The following is a 24,481-nucleotide window of genomic DNA, read 5'->3' on the forward strand; positions in this document are numbered from 1 at the left end:
AGCTCAACCCATATGTCCTTATTTGTGATTCATTTAGCATATCGCCCCTCCTCTCAGCTGTAATTGAATCTTTAACCAATGATATACACCCCCATCTATTTTAGGCCCATCTCTATCTTGTTTGAACACCCTATATCTAAAGCTGTTGAGCTGCCAATTTTGCATCTCTTAAAGCCAGGTTTCCATTGTAGTAATATTATGCTGCGATGAGTTTCTGTGCTCTCAGCTCACCGGCTTTGTTTGCTATACTCCTTGCATTTAAATATATACTTTTTAACACTGCTAAATTCCTGTGCTGTACTCCTTTAAACCTTTGTGTCTTCTGTCTTGCAGAGTCACTTGTTATTTTTTTGTCTCCCATCCCTGTTCTGAATTTTGTCCTATCTGACTCTACCCTCAGGTTCCCAACCTTGCCAATCTAGTTTAAACCTTCCCCAACAACACTAGTAAATCTCCCTGTTAGGGCATTTTCCCCAGTCTGGTTCAGATGAGATCATACGGCTTACACAGATCCCACCTTCCCCAGCACTAGTTCTAATACCCAAGAAATCTGAAGCTCTCCACACAGCAGCATCTCTCCAACCACTTATTCATCTGGTGGATTCTCCTATTTCTATACTCACTTGGATGTGGCCTTGGGGGGAATCTGGAGATTACTACCCGAGGTCCTGCTGGCTAATCTCTCTCCCAACTCCAAACTCAACCCATAAAACCTCTGGCTGGTCATCCTTCAGAATGTTCTGTAGCCATTCGGCAATATCCCTGACCTTGGCACCAAAGAGACAACATGCCACCCAGGAATCATGTCTGTGACCATAGAAGCATCCGTCTGTTTCTCTAATTAACAAATCACCTATAATCACTGACCTGCTCTTCATTTCCCACCCCCCTGCCCGCAAAGCTGAGCCATTCATGACGCCATGAACTTGAATCTGACTGCTCTTCTCCGAGAAACCAATGTCCTTGCCAGCATCCAAAATGGAAAATGGATTAATGAATGAGACCTCAAGAGTACTCCTACACTACCTACCTGATTCTCTTGAACTGCCATTCCATTTCTGCCTATGTTCCTAGCCTATGGTGTGACCACCTTTCTGAACACACTATCCATGTAGCTCAGTCTTACAAATGTGCTAGAGTGACTCCAGCCATTCAGGTTTCTGCAGCCAGTGACAATTCCTGCACATGTAGGTGTCTATTTGTAGCATCCATTGCATCCCACATACTACAGGTCAAGCATCTAATGTTACCAAGCTGCCCTGCCTTGCCTTAAACTTTATTTTGCTTTGGTTTATTTGTATTAATTTTACTAGATCTTAACTTAATAAACCTTATAACTATTAATAAAATTTACTAGTACTGATAAATCCTACTAGTACTTAACACATTTTATGAGTTGCAATAAACCTTACTGAGAGCAGCTCTTTCCTCTGTGCCCCAAATTCCCCAGTGAACCTAATTTGCTTCAGTCTCTGTCAGGCCTATCCTCTTGTGTGCCCCTTACTGATTGTGACGTTTGAAAAGGCTGCCTCTTATAAAAACCTTCTGATGAGTCATTGGCTAGTTTAGCTTTCTGCTATAGTAAGTAGTACCAATTGAACCAACTACTTTCAGCTGTTTGACAGATAACTGCCACTACCAGGCACTTCCTGTTTAACAAGATAGTCTAACTTACTTGAAGGTTGTTAGTTCTATGTCAGAGCTTGATCCTTAATCTATATTCAAACCTTGAAAAAGACTTACCAGGATGAACCCAATTCGCGACTTACTCAGGCTTTGTCTCCCTCAGGCATCTTCTGACTCTGCTCGTGCCCCGTAGAAATTATGGATTTAGGATACAAAGTTAAATTGACTAAAAATACCAACTGCCCTAAATTTTAATCAGATCCAAATTATTATGTGTCCACTAGTTCTAGACTCCCACAAGGTTAAACAAGCTGTCAGCAACCACCCTGTCAAGTCTCCTCAGGATCTTACATATTTCACTAAGTTTTTAAAAAGTCTGGTTTACAGCGTAGGTTGATATTGTCTCGTGTTTGATGTTGGGCCAAATCTAAATTTGCATAACTGATTGCAAATATTGCACATGAAGTCAGTGTTGGAGGGCTAGATGGAGCATTGTGGACAACAACCATGACCCTGATTCTGTCTGTGTGCAGGGTTATGACTGCAGGCTGCCAGTAGCATCCTCTGTCTCCATCATCAGAGGACATGGTATGTCTGGTGTTTTGGTTGCTGATGACTTGCTGAACAATCTGTATATTGAGTATATTAAGTGGCTGGGGTTTGTTCAGACCCTCTTCCATTTCCTCATCCAAGCTAGCTAATACTGCATTGGTTCAATGAGCACCACAAGCACAACAGCTGAAAGGATATAGGTTTGATTTGGAGTAACTATGATGAACAATTCACCTCCCGATGCCCCAAAGCCTATCTATCATCTACAAAGCATAAGTCAGTATTGTGATCGAAAACTCTCTAGTTGTCTGGATGAGTGTGACTCCAACAACACTCCAGAAACTCGACTCCATCCAGGATAAAGCAGTCCACTTTATTTGCACCACATTACCCAATGGGCTAAACAGCTGGCTTGTAAAACAGAACAAGGCCAGCAGCGAGGGTTCAAATCCCATACCAGCCTCCCCGAACAGGCGGTGGAATGTGGCAACTAGGGGCTTTTCACAGTAACTTCATTGAAGCCTACTTGTGACAATAAGCAATTATTATTTGTATTAATCATGCAGTCCCTCCATCACTGACGTATAGTGGCAGAAGTGTGTACCATATGGAAGGTGCACTACAGAAGCCAATCAAGGCTCCTTGACAGCACCTTCCAAAACCGTGTCCTCTGCCAACTAGTAAGACAGGGGCAACAGACACATGAGAATACCACCACCTGCAAGTTCTCCTCCAAGCTACACACCATCCTGACTTGGAAAAATATTGCCATTCCTTCACTGTCGTTTGATCAAAATCCTGGAACTCCCTTCCGAACAACATTGTGGGTGTACCTACACCACATGGACTGCAGCAGTTCAAGAAGGTAGCTCACCACCACCTTCTCATGGCCAGCTAGGATGGGCAGTAAATGATGGCCTAGCCAGTAATGCCCATATCCTGTGAAAGAATAAATAATCATTAAAATGGACAGAATATTTTTATCTTTGAGAACTGAGCTTCTAATCCTATGCCTTGTCTATTCACGATGTGGAGATGCCGGCGTTGGACTGGGGTGAGCACAGTAAGAAGTCTTACAACACCAGGTTAAAGTCCAACAGGTTTGTTTCAAACACGAGCTTTCGGAGCACGGCTCCTTCTTCTGTAGTGCACCTTCCATATGGTACACACTTCTGCCACTATACGTCACCTGAAGAAGGAGCCGTGCTCCGAAAGCTCGTGTTTGAAACAAACCTGTTGGACTTTAACCTGGTGTTGTAAGACTTCTTACTTGTCTATTCACTGCAGCTTTATTGCATGATGTAACACCATCCATCTCCATTCCTGTCACAGCCCATTTGTTGTCGAAACCCTGATCCAAACCTTTATCACTTCCAGAGTTGGCTACTCCAATGCTCTCCTGCATTCTCCATAAACTTAAGCACATCCAAATGTCTGCTGCTTATAACTGCACAAAATGTGCTCACTCCTTTACTCATTGACCTACATTGACCTTTCATCCCCAAAATCTCAAATTCAAACTTGTAATATGTAGAATCTACAACAAAGAATGTGACCGAATCAGGCTATGATAATGTTCACACTACACACACAGTTTCAATTACGTTTTCTCATCCTTCTCACTTATTTTCCTTCATCCACCTATCCAGTATAATTTGAAATTTGAATTTGTGCCATGATTATTGAACCTGGAATTGAATTTCACTGCCTCACAACTTTGTGTGAAGCAGTTTTCCTGTCCTCTATTGTAAATTGCTTAGACTTAATCATGTATCTGTGATCTTGATGTCTTAACTACTAAAATCTATCTGCTTCTTTCTGCCTACTCTAGCTCATCCTTCCATAATTTGAAAGACCTTCAGTGAAATCGCCCCATAATTGGTGTTGTTTTAACAAAAAAGATCCCATTTTTCAAACCTTTCTTTATGTTTGTATTTCTTCATATCAGATAGAATTCTAATGAATGTGTGCTGTATCCTCTCTGAAGTCTCACTAACCTTCTCATAGCCTGAAGCCCAGTAGTGCACATGGTATTATAAATTAATTCTTATTAAGATTTTAAAGACTCATCATTACCTTTTGGCTTGTATGTTCTTTATTCTTGAAATAATACCTCAAATTTAATTAGCTATTTTACAGCATTATTGTCTGTGAACTGATATCCTTGGATTGTTTTGCTCTTTCACAGCACTGAGTCTACTTCCCCTCAGAATACCATTTCCCTGTCATTTTTTATTGAGCAGAAAGTTTCAACTGAAACTTATTGACACTGAAATTCTGCTGCCACTTTTAGTTAATTCTCCCATGTTACTGCAGTTCACTCTGAAACATACCTCCGATTTTAGTATCATCTGAAAATGTCCACACACTCCCTCTAGTTCTATGTCCATTGATATGCATAGTGAGTAAAGGTGAGCTCAGAACTGAAACATGTGGGATACCACTACCCAGTTCCAATCATTGATAAATTACCCTGAACACCTACTGTCTGTAATCACCCCTCATAAACAACTTTCTTTTCAATCCTCTCCTCGCCCTTTAAAACTCTCTTTAAAACTTACTTCTTTTGACCAAACTTTTAATCACCCCTCCTAATATCTGCGTCTTAGGTTCAGCACCGATGTTTGTCTGATTCTGCTTCTAAAAAGCATTTTGGGTCATTCTTGCCAGAGAAAGTGCAAGGGTGAAGTTAAAAAGAAAACTAGGATTGCAATGAGAGGGCATGAAAAATATTTGCAAGCGCAATTAACGAAAATCCAAATACGTTTTGCAAATGCATAAGGAGGAAGAAGATAATCAAGAAAAGAGTTGGGGCAATTAGAGAGCAAAAATATAATTTGTGTGTGGAGGTGGAAGACATGGGCGTGGTTTGAAATAAACACTTTGCATCTGTTTCCACAAAAAGGAGGAAAGGAGTAGACATTGGGTGCTATTCAGTGACCCCCGTTGTACCCAGCGCAGATCCAGGCATGATGAGTGAATTACGTGTGAGGCCCAAATCAGACCTGGGCTGGGTGCCGGCCCGTTTCTGAGTCACCCAACTCATTCTGTCCAGTGGGACCTAATGGCTCATTTAAATACCCGCACGCCAGGTCCAGCAGGCGTCTGGAATCACCAGCCACACCTGGGAGCCTTCACCTGGGTGCCGTTTAATACTGGTCCACACAAACATGGACCAGGCATAATGCCACCTGGAGGGAGATCTCTGAAACCAGTGGAGATGCCTGGGTGGTCGGGGACAGGGCAGGATGGCCCCCGGCACCCTCCCTGGCACCTGGGCACCTTGGCACTGCCAGGGGTTGGGCACAAAGGTCCTTGGCAAATATGGGGGGTGGGGGAGTTCCCAGGAGCCTCTCCAAGGTTGGAGGGGTGAGTGGGGGGTCAAAAAAACAGTGGAGCCGAAGGGGGGGGGGGGGGGGGGGGGGGGGGGGATTGTGCCTGCCAGACAAAGTGGCACCCTGTGAAGCTTGCCAGCAGGATAACCCTCCAAGTGCGGCCTCGGTAGGGAGAGGCCAAATAAACCGGCAAATGCCATTGGATAGTCGGATGTTTCTTGGTGCTGCCGCCGCCAGGAAATACCTGTTAAACATGCTGTTCAGTGGACATTAACTTCAGTCTGCTGAATCGCGCCCATTGAATTTACAGAGGGAGTGTGTGAAATATTGGATGAAATAAAAATAGCAAGGAAGAAAATATTAAGGTGTTCAGTATCTTTGAAAGTGGATAAATTATCAAGCCAAGATTAAATCTATTCCAGGCTCAGGGAAGCAAGGGAAGAAATAAGAGAAGCTCTAACCATCATCTTCCAAATTCCCTAGCTACAAGCCGGGTGCCAGAGGACAGGAGGACTTCCTGCATTGTATCATTGTTTATAATGGAAGGATATGACGAGCAATTACAGGTCAGTCTGCCTAACCTCAATAGTGGGTATGGAATAATCAAAAATGGTCAGTAAAGATCCAATAAGGTGTCTGTCACACCTTGTTAGGATTCTTTGAGAAGTAACAAGGATGGTCAATAAGGGTTTGATATGTATTTCAGCATGGCTTTTGACAAGCTCCCGCATGGTAGACTGGTCATAAAATTAGACGTTCCTATGATCCAAGGAAAAGTGGCAAGTTGAGTCCAAAATTGGTTCAGTGGCAGGAAGCAATGGGTTATGGTTGATGAGTGTTTTTCTGACAGGAAGGCTGTTTCCAGTGGAGTTTCCCAGGACTCAATACTGGCTCGTTGATCATCAGGGTAAATATGAATGACTTAGATTTAAAGATGGGGTCATTATCATATACTTTGAGATGATATGAAAATTGGCCATGTGATTAATAGTGAGGGAGAAAGCTGTAAACTGCAGAAGGAAATGAATGGCTGGTCAGGTGGGCAGAAGAATGGTAAATTAAATTTAACCCAGAGAAGTGAAAGATAATGCACTTGGTAAAACAAGGGAATACACAATAAGGGCAGGATTTTGAGAAGTATAGAGGAACAGAGGAACTTTGGAGTAGATGTCCACAGATCCCTCAAGGTAGCAGGACTAAAAGATAAGGAGGTAAAGAAGGCATACAGGAGGTTTTCCTTCATTGGCCAAGGCCTAGATCACAAGAATAGGGGAGTTATGCTAGACCTGTATAAAACACTAGTGACAGCGCAAATGGAACACTTGCATACATTTCTGATCACTGCATAACAGGAAAGATGTGGGGTGGAAATTTCTGCCAAAATGGCAAAGTTCCAGGTTTTTTCTCCAGATCTTCTGACACTTTGTCTGAATCTGAAGAAAGGGCGGCCCAATCGCAAAGTGAAAGTAAAGGCCTCCCCTCCCAGCATTTGCCGGTATTGGGGCTTCAGTGCTCCCCCCCCCCCCCCCCCCCCCCCCCCCGCCCCAATCCCCCTCTCCATCATGTTTGGACGTGGATCTTCAGTGTCCCTCCCCCACCACCATTAGCATTCCCACATAGTGGGAAGCTCCTCCTAATGGGGTTCCCTGGAAGCCGCATCCCCTGGCCACTGCCAGAGTGGTAGTGCCGAGGTGCCAGCCGGGCAGTGCTAATGTGTCCAGGTGTCAGGGGGCGAGCCAGAGTGCCACCATGCTCCATCCCTAAGCACCAAAGGGCATCAACAGTCTGGGAGACCCTCCAAGTGCTGTTCCGCCTGGTCCCTCTTTGTGTGGACCAGCACTAATCGTCGCTCGCTGGCGAGCCGGTTTGATCCGAGGAGGGCATTGGATACAGCGACCACCTTGTTAATGAGGTGGAGATTGGCCTTTAAGTGGTGATTAGTGGATTCTCGCCGTCCCGAGGTGGGTTCTGAAATCCGCCAACGGGAGAGAGCCGGTGAGATTGCAAACTGCCTGGTGCCTGGCGAGCTTTGCGATTTAGGCCATTCCCATGATCGAACTGACTCACACGGATTCTCGCCAGGCACGGTGAGGCTGTTAAATTGCGCCCATGGTGTATTGCTGTTTAGGAATATTTAAATCCGTGCAAATTGATAGTGATCAGTTTCACACCCTCGCTAGGCACGAATTTGATTATGTCACCAGCGGGAAGCAGGGAAGATCTCAATCTGCGATCTCCTGGTGCATATCCTGTTCTGGTCCTCTCACGAATTAGCAGCCATGATAGGATTTGCGCCCGCAGCGAATGAGCACGGAAAAACCCCTCATGATTATACGAGAGAGGGTACAGAAGAGATTTTAAAAAAAATTAATTTGCCAGGTGTCACCGGTTCAGCCAGCATTTATTGACTGTCCTTAGTTGCCCTTCAAAAGGTGGTGACGAGCTGCCTTGTTGAACCACTGCACCAGCGGTTTTGTACATCACCTGTGCTATTCGAGAGGGAGTTCCAGGATGTTGCCCCAGCGACAGCGAAGGAATGGTGATATATTTCCAAGTCAGGGTGGTGAGTGACTTGGAGGGGAACCTCCAGGGGGTGGGGTCCCAGGTGTCTGCTGCTCTTATCCTTCTAGGTATGGTCATGGGTTTGGAAAGTGCTGTCTAAGGAACATTGGCGAGTTACTGCATTGCATCTTATAGATGGTACACATGGCTTCCGCTGTTCATCGGTGGTGGGGGGTTTGAATGTTTGTGGAAGGAGAAACAATCAAGCAGACTGCTTTGTCCTGGATGGTGTCAAGCTTCCTGTTAAAAAAAAATTTAGAGTACCCAATTATTTTTTTCTAATTAAGGGGCAATTTAATGTGGCCAATCCACCTGCCCTGTACATCTTTGGGTTGTGGGGATGAAAACCACGCAGACATGGGGAGAATGTGTAAACTCCACAAGTACAGTGACCGAGGGCCGGGATTCGAACCCGGGTCCTCAGCGCCGCAGTCCCAGTGCTAACTACTGCGTCACATGCCGCTCTGGCGTCAAGCTTCTTGAGTGTTGTTGGAGCTGCACTCATCCAGCCAAATGGAGAGTAATCCATTACATTCTTGACTTGTGCCTTGTAGATGGTGGACAGGCTATGGGGGTCAGGAGGTGAGTAACTTGCCGTATGATTCCCATCCTTTGACCTGTTCTGGTAGTCACAGTATTAATATGGCTAGTCCAGTTCAGTTTCTGATCATTGGTAACCCCAGGATGTTGATTGGGGGGGGAATCAGCGATGGTCATGCCATTGAATGTCATTTGTGCAATGGTTAGACTCTCTCTTGTAGGAGATGATCATTGCCTGGCATTTGTGTGGCACATATGTAACTTGCCACTTGTCAGCCCAAGCCTGGATTTTGTCCAGGTCTTGCTGCATTTGGACACGGACTGCTTCATTACCTGAGGAGTCGTGAATGATGCTGAATATTGTGCAGTCATCTGTGAACATCCCCACTGCTGACCTTATGATGGAAGGGAGGTCATTGGTAAAGCAGCTGAAGATGGTTGGGCCTAGGACACTACCCTGAGGAACTCCTGCAGTAATGTCCTGGAGATAAGATTATTGACCTCCAATCACCACAACCATCTTCCTTTGTGCCATATGACTTCAACCAGCAGAGAGTTTCACCCTGATTCCCATTGACTCCAATTTAGCTGGGGCTCTTTGATGCCATACTCAGTCAAATGCTGCTTTGATGTCAAGGGCAGTCACTCTCACCTCACCTCTGACATTCAGCTCTTTTGTCCATATTTGAACCAAGGCTGCAATGAGGTCAGGAGCTAAATGGAACCCAAACTGAGTGTCCGTGCGCGGGTTATTGCTGATTAAGTGCTGCTTCAGCCATTTCTTGATATCACGTGGAGTGTATCGTATTGGTTGAAGACTGACATCTGTGATGCTGGGGATCTCCGGAGGAGACAGAGATGGATCATCCACGGCACTTTTGTCTGAAGATTGTTGCGAATGCCTCAGCCTTGTCTCTTGCACACATGTGCTGGGCAGCTTCATTTTGGAAAATGGGGATATTTCTGAAGCCCCCTCCTTCCTGGTCCCTGATTGTGCACTCAGATCCTGCGCAGACCAGCTGTCAGATGTGTTCGCAGATATCTTCAACCTCTCCATACTCCGTTCCGAAGTCCCCACCTGCTTCAAGAAGACCACTATCATATCAGTGCCAAAGAAGAACCAGGCAACGTGCCTCAATGACTATCGACCAGTGGCCTTGACATCAATCATTATGAAGTTGCTTTGAGAGGTTGGTCATGAGGCACATAAACTCTATACTCCCAGAATGCCTAGATCCATTGCAATTCTCATTCCGCCACAACCGGTTCACAGCAGACACTATCTCCCTGGTCCAACACTCATCCCTGGAGCATCTCAACAACAAGGACTCCTACATCAGACTCCTATTCATTGACCACAGCTCCGCCTTCAACATCATAATCCCAGCCAAGCTCATATCAAAACTCCAAAACCTAGGACTTGGCTCCTCCCACTGCAACTGAATCCTTGACTTTCTGACCCAAAGACCACAATCAGTAAGGATAAACAACAACAGCTCCTCCACAATAGCCCCCTACTATACTCCCTTTACACACACAACAGCAGAATTTGACTCCCTTTACACACACGACAGCCAAAATTTGGCTCCAACTCCATCAACAAGTTTGCTGATGACACAACTGTAATGGGTCGGATCTCGAACAACGATGAGTCAGAATACAGGAGGGAGATGGAGAACCTAGTGGAGTGGTGTAATGACAACAATCTCTCCCTCAATGTCAGCAAAACTAAACATTCACCTGAGGAAGGAGCAGTGCTCCGAAAGCTAGTGATTTGAAACAAACCTGTTGGACTTTAACGTGGTGTTGTAAAACCTCTTACTGAGCAAAACTAAAGAGCTGGTCAATTACTTCAGGAAATATCGTACACACCCCTGTCTTCATCAATAGTGCCGAGGTGGAGATGGTTGACAGCTTCAAATTCCTAGGTGTGCACTTCATTTTGACATGCACTGGCATGTCAACATTGACTCCGACCAACTTTTACAGATGCACCGTAGAAAGCATCCTACCTGGCTGCATCACAGTCTGATATGGCAACTGCTCGGCCCAAGACCGTAAGAAACTACAGAGAGTCGTGAACACTGCCCAGTCCATCACACAAACCTGCTTCTCATCCATTGACTCTGCCTACACCTCCCGCTGCCTTGGGAAAGCATGCAGCATAATCAAAGACCCTTCCCACCTGGCTTATTTACCCTTCCAACTTCTTCCATCGGGCAGGAGAAACAAAACACTGAAAACAAGCACTGACAGATTCAAAAACAGCTTCTTCCCTGCTGTTACCAGACTCCTCAACGACCCTCTTATGGACTGATCCAATCTTTTTACACATCTCTGCTGAGTACTACTACACTCCTGTATGCTTCACCCAATGCTGGTGCCTATGTATTTACTTTGTGTATTTCAGTTTTCCCTATGTTTGTTTTCATGTATGGAATGATCAGTTTGAATTGTATGCAGAACAATACTTTTCACTGTATCTCGGTACACGTGAGAATAAACAAATACAATCCAGTGAATTGTTTAATAGTCCACAACCATTCACAGCTGGATATGGCAGGGCTGCAGAGCTTAGATCTGATGTGTTCATTATGGAATCACTTAGCTCTGTCTATTACTTGCTGCTTATGCTGTTTGGCACATAAGTAGCCCTGTGCTGTAGCTTCATCACGTTGGCACCTCATTTTTCGATATGCCTGGTGTTGCTCCTAGCATGCTCTGCTGCACTTTTCTTTTTTTTAAACATATTTTTCTTTGGGTATTTGCAAGTTTTTATAAGAATAACAGCGACAGAAACATGGTACAATAAACATTTCCAACTCCATCACAATCCTCACATATCCCAACCATAAAACAACAATCCGGTCCTCTCCAGCCCCCCCACCGCCCTTTTGGAATTCTGCTTCAGCTGACATTTTAATTTTCCCGAGAAAGTTGACGAACGGCTGCCAGCTCCAGGTGAACCCAACCATTGACCCTCTTAAGGCGAACTTTATTTTCTCGAGACTGAGAAACCCAGCCATGTCACAAACCCAGGTCTCTACACTCAGGGGCTTTGAGTCCCTCCACATTTAATAAGATCCGTCTCCAGGATACCAGGGAGGCAAAGGTCTTTCTCCACCTGAACTCCCGCTCTTCCGACACTCCAAAGATCGCCACCTCCGGACTCGGCACCACCCATGTTTTGAGTACCGTGGACGTTACCTTAGTGGAACCCTGCCAAAACCCTCTAAGCTTCGGGCATGCCCAAAACATGTGGACATGATTTGCTGGGCTTCCTGCGCACCTCGCACACCTGGGGGTGATTCTCCGAGCCCCGCGCCGGGCTGGAGAATCACCACAACCGCGCCACGACGCTGGCGCGCGATTCTCCGAGGTGTGGAGAATCGGCGCCATTTGTGCCGGTGCGTTTGACATGGCGCCAGCCGCTGGAATTAATAGAGTCCCGCCGCCGCCGTTCACCCCTGGTCGCTGCCGGCGGAAACTCTGCGCGAAGGGCCAGAGGGCGGCCTGTGGGGCGGGGATGAGCGATCCTTCACTTGGGGGGGGGGGGCCTCCGATGGGGTCTGGCCTGCGATCGGAGCCCACCGATCGGCGGGCCGGCCTCTTTCCCACCTCCCACCCCCTGGCCTACTTTCCTGTGCGGCCGGCCCCTGAACACCAACGCCATGTTGAGTCTGGGCCGGCGCGCAGAAGAAGTCCCCCGCGCATGCGCAGGTTGGCGCGGCCCAACTGCGCATGCACGGCGCCCATTTGGTGCTGGGGAGGGAGGCTGGAACGGCGTGAACTTCTCCAGTGCCGTGCTGGCCCCCTGTTGGGGACAGAATCGGTCGCTTCCATGCCTGTTTTGCACCGTCGTGAAACGCGACGGCGTTCACGACGGCGCAAACATTTGCGCTCCATTTTGGAGCATCGCCCCCCTGTTCTTTACCCCAAAATGCTTGCTCATGTGGGCCACCGTCATGTGTGCCCGGTGGACTACCTTGAATTGTATCAGGCTAAGCTTGGCACATGATGAGGATGTATTAACCCTGCTTAGGGCATCCGCCCACAGATCCGCCTCTTTCTCTCCTCCTAGATCATCTTCCTACTTGCCCTTAAGCCCCTCCACCGGAGTTTCCTCCGATTCCAAAAGTTCCTGGTAAATATCTGATACCTTCCCCTCTCCCACCCAGGTACTGGAGACCACTCTGTCCTGTATCCCCCATGGCAGCAGCAGCGGGAAGGCCGGAACCTGCTTCTCAAGAAGTCTCGCATCTTCAGATACCTAAACCCATTCCCTGCTAGCAATTCAAATTTATCCTCCAAGGCGTTCAAACTGGGAAAGCTCCCATCTATAAATAGATCCCCTATCCTCCTAATTCCTGCCCTTTGCCATCTCCGGAACCCACCATCCAGCCTACCTGGTACAAACCGACGATTATTATAAATCGGGGTCCAAACCGATGCTCCCTCCACTCTATTATATCTCCTCCATTGCCCCCAGATTCTCAGAGCCGTCACCACCACCGGGCTTGTGGAGTATCGGGCCGGCGAGAACGGAAGAGGTGCTGATATCAGTGCTCCCAAACTTGTGCCTTTACATGACGCCGCCTCCATCCGCTCCCACACCGACCCCTCCCTCACTACCCACTTCCTAATCATGCCGATATTAGCCGCCCAGTAGTAATGCAAAAGTTCGCTGCGCCAACCCACCCTCCCCCCGACTGCGTTCCAGCAACACTTTCTTTACTCGCGGGGTTTTACCCACCCACACAAAGCCCGCAATAACCTTCTTCACCCGCTTGAAAAAGGCCCTTGGGATGAAGATGGGGAGGCACTGAAAGACAAACAGAAATCTGGGGAGGACCGTTATTTTCACAGTCTGTACCCTCCCAGCCAGTGATAGCGGGAGCATGTCCCATCTCTTAAAGTCCTCTTTCATTTTCATTTGTTCTACGAGCCGGGATAGGTTTAACTTGTGCAGTGCCTCCCATTCCCAGGCCACCTGGATTCCCAGATATCGAAAGCTCCTTTCTACCATTCTAAACGTCAGCTCTCCCAGTCTCTTCCCTGTCCTCTTGCCTGGATCGCGAACATCTCGCTTTTCCTCATGTTCAATTTATACCCCGAAAAATTACCAAATTGCCCAAGGATCTGCATAACTTCCCCCTTCCCCTCCAACGGGTCTGAAATATACAAGAGCACATCTGCGTAAAGCGAGACCTGGTGCTCCCCCCCCCCAACCCCCCTGTACCAGCCCTTTCCAGTTCTTAGAGGCTCTTAATGCCATGGCTAATGGCTCTATGGCCGAGCAAACAGTAACGGGGAGACGTGGCACCCTTGCCTCGTCCCTCGGTGTACTTTAAAATACCACAACCTCAGCTGGCTCGTACGCACACTCGCTACTGGTGCCTGATAGAGCAACCACACCCAGTCAATTAAGCCCACACCTAACCCAAACCTTCCCAGTGCCTCCCACAGGTAATCCCACTGCATCGGATCAAAAGCCTTCTCCGCATCCCTCGCTACCACCACCTCCACCTCCCTGCCTTCTGAGGGCATCATAATAACATTTAAAAGCCTTCGAACATTGACCTTGAGTTGCCTGCCCTTTACAAATCCCTTCTGGTCTTCCCCTATCACCCCCGGGATACAATCCTCTATCTTTGTGGCCAGTATCTTAGCCAGCAGTTTGGCGTCCACATTCAGTAGAGAAATTGGCCTGTATGACCCGCATTGTTCCAGAACCTGCTCCTGTTTCAGGATCAATGAAATTAAGGCCTGCAACATTGTTGGGAGGAGGACTCCCTTCTCTCTTGTGCTTCATTAAATGTCCTCACCAACAGTGGGCTGAATATCTATGAAAACTTCTTATAGAATTCCACCGGGTAGCTGTCCAGTCCCGAGGCCTTGCCCGACTGCATGCCCACCAGCCCTCAATTATTTCCTCAATTTCAATTGGGGCTCCCAGCCAATCCACCAGATTCTCATCCACCCTCGGGAACCTCAACTGACCCAAAAACTGCCTCATCCCCTCCACCCCAGCCGGGGGTTCTGACTCATATAATTTGCTGTAAAAGTCCTTAAACACCTCATTCACCCCCACTGGGTCCAGGACCATATTCCCACCTCTACTCTTTACTCTCCCTATCTCCCTGGTCGCCTCCCTTTTTCTGAGCTGGTGAGCTAACATTCTGCTCGCCTTTTCCGCATACTCATAAATCGCCCCCCCTTGCCTTCCTCAGCTGCCCAAACTCCGCCTGTAGACTCCGCTGCTCCCTCAGTAGCCCTGTGTCCGGGGCGTCCAAGTTTCTCCTGTCCACCTGGAGTATCTCCTACACTAACCTATCCCTCTCAGCCCATTCCGCCTTTTCTCTGTGGGCCTGTATCAAGACTAATTCCCCTCTGACCACTGCCTTCAAAGCTTCTCAAACCGTTGCTGCAGAGACCTCCACCGTATAATTTGTTTCCAGGTAGTTTGGGATGGACTTGTTCACCCACCCACAGATCGCTTCGTCTGCTAACAACCCCACATCCAGCCTCCATAGCGGGCGTTGTCCTCTCTCCAAACTAACCCATAGATCCACCCAATCTGGGGCATGATCCGACATTGCGATTGCTGAGTACTCAATATCCACCACCCCCGGTATTAGAGCCCTGCTCAGAACAGAAAAGTCAATGCGAGAGTAAACCTTGAGGACATGTGAGAGAAAAGAAAACTCCTTCGCCGCTGGCCATGCAAATCTCCATGGGTCTACTCCCCCCATCTGTTCCATAAACCCCTTCAATTCCTTTGCCGCGGCTGGCACCCTCCCTGTCCTGGATTTTGACCGGTCCAATTCCGGATCAATGTCTGTATTAAAATCTCCCCCCATGATCAAGTTATGTGACTCTATGTCTGGGATCTTTCCTAACACCCGCCTCATAAATTCCACATCGTCCCAATTCGAAGCATATCCGTTCACGAGTACAACCCACACCCCTCCAGCTTCCCACTCACCATTATGTACCTCCCCCCTCGTGCCATCACCCTGTTTCAGCCAGCCTCCAGCTCGCGCCCCCGGCCTCCTAGAGCCCCCCTCGGGTATTCGCCGTCCCCGACCTCTCATTTGTCCCTCCTCTGTCAGCAAAGCAGTTCCCCCCCCCCCCCCCTCCCCCCACCACCGTCCCCCCGGTAACAGCACTAGAAACCCAACCCCCCCCCCACCATCAAGCTCCAGCTTAACACCAGCTTGCTCCCCACTGTGCTTCCATGAGTCAGCTAACCAAGCTGACTTGATAGCTCCCACCCATGGCATCAAACAGTCTGTCTCTCCATTGTTCTTTCCCCTCTTCCCCCCCCCCCCCAAACTTGGACAAACATATTCAAAGCATCACATTCCCCAGTAAACAAACATCAGAAAAAACAATGGCAAAACAGCCACAGAAAAACAACCACAGAAACCACCCCTCCTCCCACCAGCTCCCAGTAAGACAAAGTTAACTTTAGCCATCGAAACAGCCCCTTATTCCACATAACATTACTGATTCAAACCAGCACAAAAGTGATTTTCAACAAATCGCCACTACAATACTCTCCAAGGATTCAGTGCCTTTAGTTCACATCCAGTCTTTTTTCCTTGATGGAAGTCAATACATCATCTGGTGTTTTGAAGTAAAAATCCTGTTTCCCATATGTGACCCACAGACGGGCTGGGTACAACATACCGAACTTCACCCCCTTCGTAAAGATGGCCGTTTTTGCCCGAATAAAACCCAGCTCGCCTCTTGGCCAAGTCCGCTCCCAGGTCTTGATAAATGCGCAGCTCACAATTCTCCCACTTGCTGCTCCATTCTTTCTTGGCCCACCGCAGAATGTGTTCCTTGTCCAGGAATTGGTGCAAACGTACCACCATCGCCCTCGGCGGCTCGTTTTCTCGGGGTTTCTTCGCGAGGTCTCCTTGCGCTCTATCCACTTCCAGAAGCCAAGAGAACGCCTCAGCCCCCATCAACCTCTCCAACATGTTTGTCACATAGGCCCTCGCATCCGATCCCTCACTGCTTTCAGGGAGGCCGACGATTCTCAGATTCTGCCCCCTGAGCCTGTTCTCCAGGTCCTCCAGCTTCTCCTGCATTCTTTTCTGGCGGTCAATCATCATTTCCACCTTGGTCTCCAGCACGGTTAGGTATTCCTCATGCTCAGACACCTTTGTCTCCACCTCCTGGTTCACACGTCTGTGGGTTTCTTGATTCTGCTCCACATGATCAATCGAAGCCTTGATCGGGTCCAGCGGTCCTTCTTAAGCTTGGCGAAGCAATCTTCAAAAAACTTCGCCAGCTGCTCCGTCGACCACTGTGCCGTCTCCTCACGGCCCTGCTTCTCCGCCATGCTTTCCCGCGTTGCCAGCTCTGCTCGCATCTTCCTGGCTAGGATCTGTTTAGCACAGGGCTAAATCACTGACTTTGAAAGCAGACCAAGGAGGCCAGCAGCATGGTTCAATTCCCGTAACAGCCTCCCCAAACAGGCGCCGGAATGTGGCGACTAGGGGCTTTTCACAGTAACTTCATTTGAAGCTTACTCATGACAATAAGCGATTTTCACTTTCACTTGCAGAACTTTGTCTTCTCACATGGCCACTTCTGGTCCAATTGTCCGTACACTGGAGGGGGATTTCTCCTCACTGTCTCACTCTTCACAGAGTTATGCAATAAAATGTGGAAAAAAATGGGAGAAAAAGGTCCAAAAGTCCGTCACAGGCGGGAGCTATCAAATGTGCGACCTACTCCTCCATGGCCACCACCGGATGTGTCTCTCCTGCACTTTTCAATGAACCAGGGTTGATCCCCTGGCTTGATGGTAATGGTAGAGTGGAGGATATGCCAAGCCATGAGGTTACAGATTGTGGTTGAATACAATTCTGTTGCTGCTGATAGCCCACAGCACCTCATGAATACCAGTCTTGAGTTGGTAGATCTGTTCGAAGTCTATCCCATTTAGCATGGTGGTAGTGCCACACAACACGATGAAGGATATCCTCAATGTGAAGATGGGACTTTGTCTCCACAAGGACAGTGCGGTGGTCACTTCTACCAGTATTATTATGGACAGAAACATCTGCGGCAGGCAGGTTGGTGAGGATGAGGTCAAGTATGTTTTTCCCTCTTATTGGTTCCCTCACCACCTGCTACAGACCCAGTCCAGCAGTTACATCCTTAAGGACCCGGCCAGCTCGGACTGTGATGGTACCGAGCGACTCTTGGTGACAGACATTGAAGTCCCCACCCAGAGCCTATTCTGCACCCTTGCCACCCACAGTGCTTTCTCCAAGTGGTGTTCAACATGTAGGATTACCTATTCATCAGCTGATAGTGGCTGGTACGTGGTAATCAATAGGAGGTTAGGAGGTTTCCTTGCCTATGTTTAACCTGAAGCCATGAGACTTCATGAGATTTACAAGGATGTGGCCAGGAATGGAGAATCTTAGCTACAAGGAAAGATTGGATTTGTTGGGTTTGTTGTCTTTGAACTGAGGATGCTGAGGGGGGAATTAATTGAAGTGCACAAAATTATTACAAACCTAGATAGAGTGGATCAGAAGGACCCATTTCTGTTAGCAGTGACGTCAGTGACTGGTGATCATAGATTTAAAGTAATTGGTAGAAGAATTAGAGGGAAGTTGAGGAATAAATTCTATATTTGGAGGGTGTCGAGGCTGTGGAACTCACTACCTGAAAGGGTGGAGATTCAGAAACCCATGTTACATTAAAAAACACTTGGGTATACACTTGAGTTTCCATAATCTATAGGACTACAGACCAGGAGCTATAAAGTGAGATCAATGTGGGTCGCTCTTAATTAGATAGCATAGACACGATGGGCCGAATGGCATCCCCTGTGCATAAAAATGCCAATTTTTCTATTAAATGTACTATATCAATGCAAATTGTTGTTCCTGATGTTTCACCTGAACACTCCACTTGGCACAGAGTCACAGGGAATGAATTTGTTGCTAAAACTGATCGCAAACAAAAAGTGAAAATTACAGAAGAATTAGCTTTATGAGCGTGCTCGTAAAATGATTACTAAAATTATTGGAAAATGAAGAAGTAGAAGATCACCTAGCAGAAGAGCCACCAAATGATAAAGAAAATATCTGTACAGTGCAAGAAAAAGAACTTGACATGCATCGCAAAGACTGTGGAGCATTTATTATTTACATTGGGAAAGACCTTTAACATCATTTGGCGGCAAGGTTTATTTAGTCCAGGATAGCTTTATAAGGAATACCACAAGAGCATATGCATGCTGGATTGACATGCTGTTGGTAAAATCACAGCTAACTCAGGGCAACCGGTGGCCCTTTTTGAAAGGTGAGGCACAGCTATACATGCCTCACAAAGCGAGCACGTTACCATGGCATTGGAGTCTTCCTGTGGAATCCTACCACAAGATTCTGACAACAAAATCCCAACTAATTTCACTGGCTATCATCCAATACTGCGGCTCTGATCCTGGCCATTCTAAACTAACGTGCAGTGTAAAATGCCATTCTGCACATCAGTGTGCCAACACCGATATTAGCTCTCCGCTCGCACACATATACGGAGGTCTAGGTGAGGCAGTGCCTCATTTGTCTCACCTGATGAGCGGCCTCTAGTGTGTGCCACGATACAACTTCAGGATTCCATGACTCCCATCCACATTCTTCCCTGCTTGAATGCAATGACAAACACAGTGGGGGTCATTTTCAACTTTTCCATCTGGGTGGTAACCTGGCAGAATGGATTGCCCGTCCGTCCATTATGCAACTCGCCTGATTTTCATTCCATTGAAATCAGTGGGAAAAAATGCACAGAACCAACAAAAAAATCCGTAATCCACATTATTCTGGAAAGAAATTAAAACATCTTGTTACGTTTTGTGAATTTGTCCACTAATGCCACTGCATTCCTCAAAGAGTTAACGGCATTATAACTGAAAAGCAGCTTTCTTTGCCTTTGTATTTGGAAGCCAATGTCTTTCAGCCAATTATTGGGAATATTTGTTCACTTTTTTGCATGAAACAATACTTGAGCTGTGTTCATTGCCTTTTCCTTCTCAGATCCCATGTATGCATCAGGTCCAGAATATGGAAGTTTGACAGGTCATAATAAACTGTTCCTTTTTCAGGTATCGTGCTTTTTTGCCTTTTATGTATGAATAGGAAATGGCTAAAGGCACCTGTGTTATTGCAGGTTCCGTAGGCAGCTGCTCGGCTAATGAATGCCTGATTATGTGTTAACATGCTTTGTCAGATATTGGCAGAATCCATTCTGTTCTCTTTCTTGCCTTTTCAGTAAGGGTGCCATTGACAGACAGGTTACCATTTATAAAAATGTTGTCCATCAAGCTGAGGAAAGACAATGGTGTTTTCTGTGGCCAGTGACTGTGGGAAACTTTCCTTTGGCTATTCAAGCAATTTTCGTAGCTTACATTCGATAGAGTGGAATGATGAGTGCAAAAAAAAACTATAATTAGGATAAACTTATACTGATAATTATAGCAGAGTAATTCTACTGTTCGAATTTTACACAATTCCAAAAAAAGCCTGTAATTAAAGCAAAAGAATTTAACAGGATAGTTATAATAGTTGATGGGAATTTAGTACCCAAATCTTACGTGTATATGTTTTAAATTTACTTTGTTTAGCAGCATTGGGAAGAAATTTAACTCACATCGCTGGCTGGTTTCCTGAAAAATGGGCAGCCAGCAGTGGAAAATAGGGCGAGTATCTTAGCCACATCATTGATGTGCAGTCCCACTTGATGCCATATGCAGGAAGCTGTGTTCATGGATGAGAAGCCCACCTTCCGGATGAGAAGCCCACCTGCATTAACATGCAAATCGGGAAACTATTCTGGCTGTAAAACCACAAATTAAATATTCAGGTACAAGTGAATTTAATCTGTCCCTAAAGGCACTGGTGGATGTTATTTTAAAGGAGGGTGGTGGATGTTGTTTACATGGACTTAAATAAAGCCTTTGACAAGGTGCCTCATGGCAGACTGGTACAAAAGATGAAGTCACACGGGATCAGAGGTGAGGTGGTAAGATGGATACAGAACTGGCTCGGTCAAAGAAGGCAAAGGGTAGCAGTAGAAGGATGTTTTTCTGACTGGAAGGTTGTAACTAGTGGTGTTCCACAAGGATCTGTGCTGGGGCCTCTTTTGTTCGTAGTGTACATAAACGATTTGGAGGAAAATGTAACTGGTCTGAATAGTAAGTTTGCGATGGCACCAAGATTGGTGGAGTGGCAGATGGTGTTGAGGATTGTCAGAAGGATACAGCAGGACATAGATAGGTTGGAGACTTGGGCAGGGAAATGGCCAATGGAGGTTAAACCAGACAAATGTGAGGTTGGTCTAACATTGAGGGGAAATACACCGTAAATGGCAAACTCTTAGGAATATAGAAAGTCGGAGATATCTGGGTGTGCAGGTCCACAGATCTTTGAAAGTGGCAACACAAGTGACAAGGTAGTCAAGAAAGCATATGGAATGCTTGCCTTCATTGGACTGGGCATCGAATATAAACACTGGCAAGTCACGCTGCAGTTGTATAGAATCTTGGTAAGGCCGCACTTGGAATATTGCGCACAATTCTGGTCGCCACGCTACCAGAAGGATGTGGAGGCTTTGGATGAGGGTGCAGAGGAGGTTTACCATGGTGTTGCCTGGTCTGGAGGGGCATGGATAGAGTAGATGGGCAGGCACTCTTTCCGAGGGTGGAAGGGTCCATAGGTTTAAAGGTCCGTGGGGCAAAGTTTAGAGAAGATATGCAAGGCAGGTTTATTACGCAGAGGGTGATAAATGCCTGGAAAGGGTTGCCAGGAGAGATTGTAGAAGCAGATACATTAACGGCGTTCCAAAGGCATCTTGACAAATACATGAATAGGATGGGTATAGAGGGATACGGCACAAGGAAGTGCTGAGGGTTTTGGCTAAGGCTGGTATCATGACTGGGACAGGCTTGGAGGGCCGAAGGGCCTGTTCCTGTGCTGTATTGTTCTTTGAAATGCTAAATGTTTAATTTTGAGAGCCAAGAGGTAGAAGGGCTTCTACAGTCGCCAATTCACTTGTGCTGCCCCCACTCCCCATTTTCCTTCACCACCTCAAACCCAACTTGCCAGCAGGCTCAGTACAGGAACAAGTCATTTTGTCACCCTAATGACTGCCAAGTTACAGCAGTACACCCAATACTCACCAACAGAACTTAAATGAGCCCCATAGCAAAACTTTGGCCTGCACCTGAGAACAGTGCAAGTCAATTTTCGGTGCAAGTCAATTTCCCCCCCATTGTTTCCTGTTGAGCATTTCCACCCATGCGATTGATCTAACAGAATAACAAGCATTGATATAATATTGTATATTCTGTTACTTTCTACTAAAGATGGGGACCAGTTTAGCTCACTTGGCTAGACAGCTGGTTCATGATGCGGAGCAAGACCAGCAGCACAGGTTCAATTCCTATACTGGCTGAGGTTATTCATGAAGGCCCCACTTTCACAACCTTTCCCCTCACCTGAGGTGAGGCGATCCTCAGGTTAAATCACCACCAGTCAGCTCTGCCCCTCAAAGGGAAAAACAGCTTTTTGTCATCTAGGACTATAATTGCAACTTTAGCTTTACCTAATAGAAGATGACAGATGTAACCATCCATTATATTTATATTCACATGTCACAATAGCCTTTTCCTGACACTGAATATTCACTATATTTATGCAAGTTGGCATTTTACTTAAGTTTGGTCAGTTGCCTTCAAACAATGTGATGACCATCTCCATGATTCTAATTGTTTTAAGTGTCTTTTGGATCTCCTATGTAAATTAAGTAGAGACAAAGTCATTTATTTTTCTTTTTTGATCATTTTAATTTTTGATATTTTCAAGAAACATACTTGTAATAAGATGATGCTGACTATTAAGTATGTGACTAATTCATAAGCAGTTTTGTTAATAGTATATAAATATGGCATTGAAAGACTTTTACTGGTTTGACTACAAACACAAAACCATCTAATTAGGTAATTTAAGATTACCAATTGTGTCCCGACTGAAGCTAATAATGGCCAGGTAGTCATATCATAGAATTTACAGTGCAGAAGGAGGCCATTCGGCCCATCGAGTCTGCACCGGCTCCTGGAAAGAGCACCCTACCCAAGGTCAACACCTCCACCCTATTCCCATAACCCAGTAACCCCACCCAACACTAAGGGCAATTTTGGAGACTAAGGGCAATTTATCATGGCCAATCCACCTAACCTGCACATCTTTGGACTGTGGGAGGAAACCGGAGCACCCGGAGGAAACCCACGCACACACGGGGAGGATGTGCAGACTCCGCACAGACAGTGACCCAGGCCGGAAGCGAACCTGGGTCCCTGGAGCTGTGAAGCAATTGTGCTATCCACAATGCTACCGTGCTGCCCCTAGTCATAGGAGATTAAGGGCAACATTTTTCCAGGCCCCTGAAGTTAGGTATGAAGGCAGGATAGGAGCAAGCTCATTCTTTAAAAAATGGCCCAATTCAATTTGCTGATGAGTTCTATCTCCGACTGTTTTTCCCAGGGTCAGTCTGTGTTCAATGCCGACATGCCACCCACCTGTTTCTAGACGTCATTTAAGGTTGTTAAGTGACTAACTATCGAGTAACATGGAAATTTTGCTGGCGACACGCTGACTCTTCCAGAGTCAACTCTCGGGCAAGTTAGAGGAGACAGCCGGACAGCGGGAGGTTGAGGTTCTGTTTCAGCTGAAGAAGATCTAAATGTTTCCAGCAGAAAATGGCAAAGCTGCTGCTTTTCATGCCACAGCCTTGCCATTGAGTCTGGAATTCGTGAAGACCGATGTCTCCATTCGCCATGGGACTGATGAGGTTCTAGCCACTCCCCTGATACTGATGGCGGCTCCAATCTTTCCTTGCTGTTGGGCCTCAACAACTGATCACACAATGAGGGGTGCTGGTTCTTTCTGGCCGTGGGCCACGTAACTCCCACCTCCGGAATAATCCATTTGTCATCCCAAATTGGATGACAAACGTGGAGGCGACATATCAAGTGGCTGCCTCAAATTCAGCCAGGAGATACACTGCTACCATAAGCAGATTTACAACCCAAAGTGACTCCGACAACATGGTAAAATTTAGCTCTAAGTATTTCATCAGGCAAGAGAAGTGGAGAGGAAGAAGACCAAGGTAGAAGAGAAAATAGCACCGAGAATGAAGTCCTCCTCATTGCCCTGGCACATTTCCTAATCAATGTCGATGGTGACATTAGCAGAGCTTTAGATTGGATGTAGTTTCTGTCACTTGGAGCTCAAAAGAAGGAATTACAAATTGATTAACCTTATCTGAAACTGTAAAATGAAGATGGCTAGTGGCAGTTGCAGACAAAGCCGCTGATGCACATTAAAGGATGTAAAATGGCAGTGTTCCCTAAAAGCATGCTATTCTAATTTTGATTCGTAAGTCGAGTATGAAAGTTCCTTCACCACTTGACTAATTCTACACTGGACGTTCATCCAATGTTGAAACAGAACTGTGAAAAACATGAGACACTTATGATTTAAATGTTATGGAGAAATGTAAAGTGTACGGGGAAAAATGCATCCCTAATGGAGTGAGCTTAGTTCTCAAGCATAATGGGAGGTCAGCAAATGTCACTTCTTCAAGTTTTTCGTCCACCCCAGTATTTCTGAATTTCTTGTTGGTGATGTGACCAAGTGGTTGTTGCTGATACAAAGTATGGATAGGAGGCTGAGTCAGCTAGCTGTGAATGGTAACAAACTGTTGGTTTATGCTACAAGAGGAAAGAAATACTGCGAATAAGCAAAGAGAAAGTCAACATTTTTCATTTCTTTTTCCAC

General features: G+C 46.4%; 1 long non-coding RNA gene across 2 annotated transcripts in view; it reads left to right on the forward strand.

The window, feature by feature from the left end:
* The window catches only part of LOC119954967, a 131,762-nt gene that overhangs the window by 14,412 nt on the left and 92,869 nt on the right, over positions 1-24,481 (forward strand). Inside the window, exon 3 of one of the 2 annotated variants that reach the window (XR_005458348.1) lies at positions 19,682-19,749. The exons of the other annotated variant lie outside the window; for it this stretch is intronic. This is a non-coding gene — a long non-coding RNA (uncharacterized LOC119954967). Of the gene's footprint in view, positions 1-19,681; positions 19,750-24,481 lie in introns of those variants that run through there. 2 annotated transcript variants of the gene reach the window in all.

Source organism: Scyliorhinus canicula, chromosome 2 (assembly GCF_902713615.1).
Source record: "Scyliorhinus canicula chromosome 2, sScyCan1.1, whole genome shotgun sequence".
Lineage (NCBI taxonomy): Eukaryota > Metazoa > Chordata > Chondrichthyes > Carcharhiniformes > Scyliorhinidae > Scyliorhinus > Scyliorhinus canicula.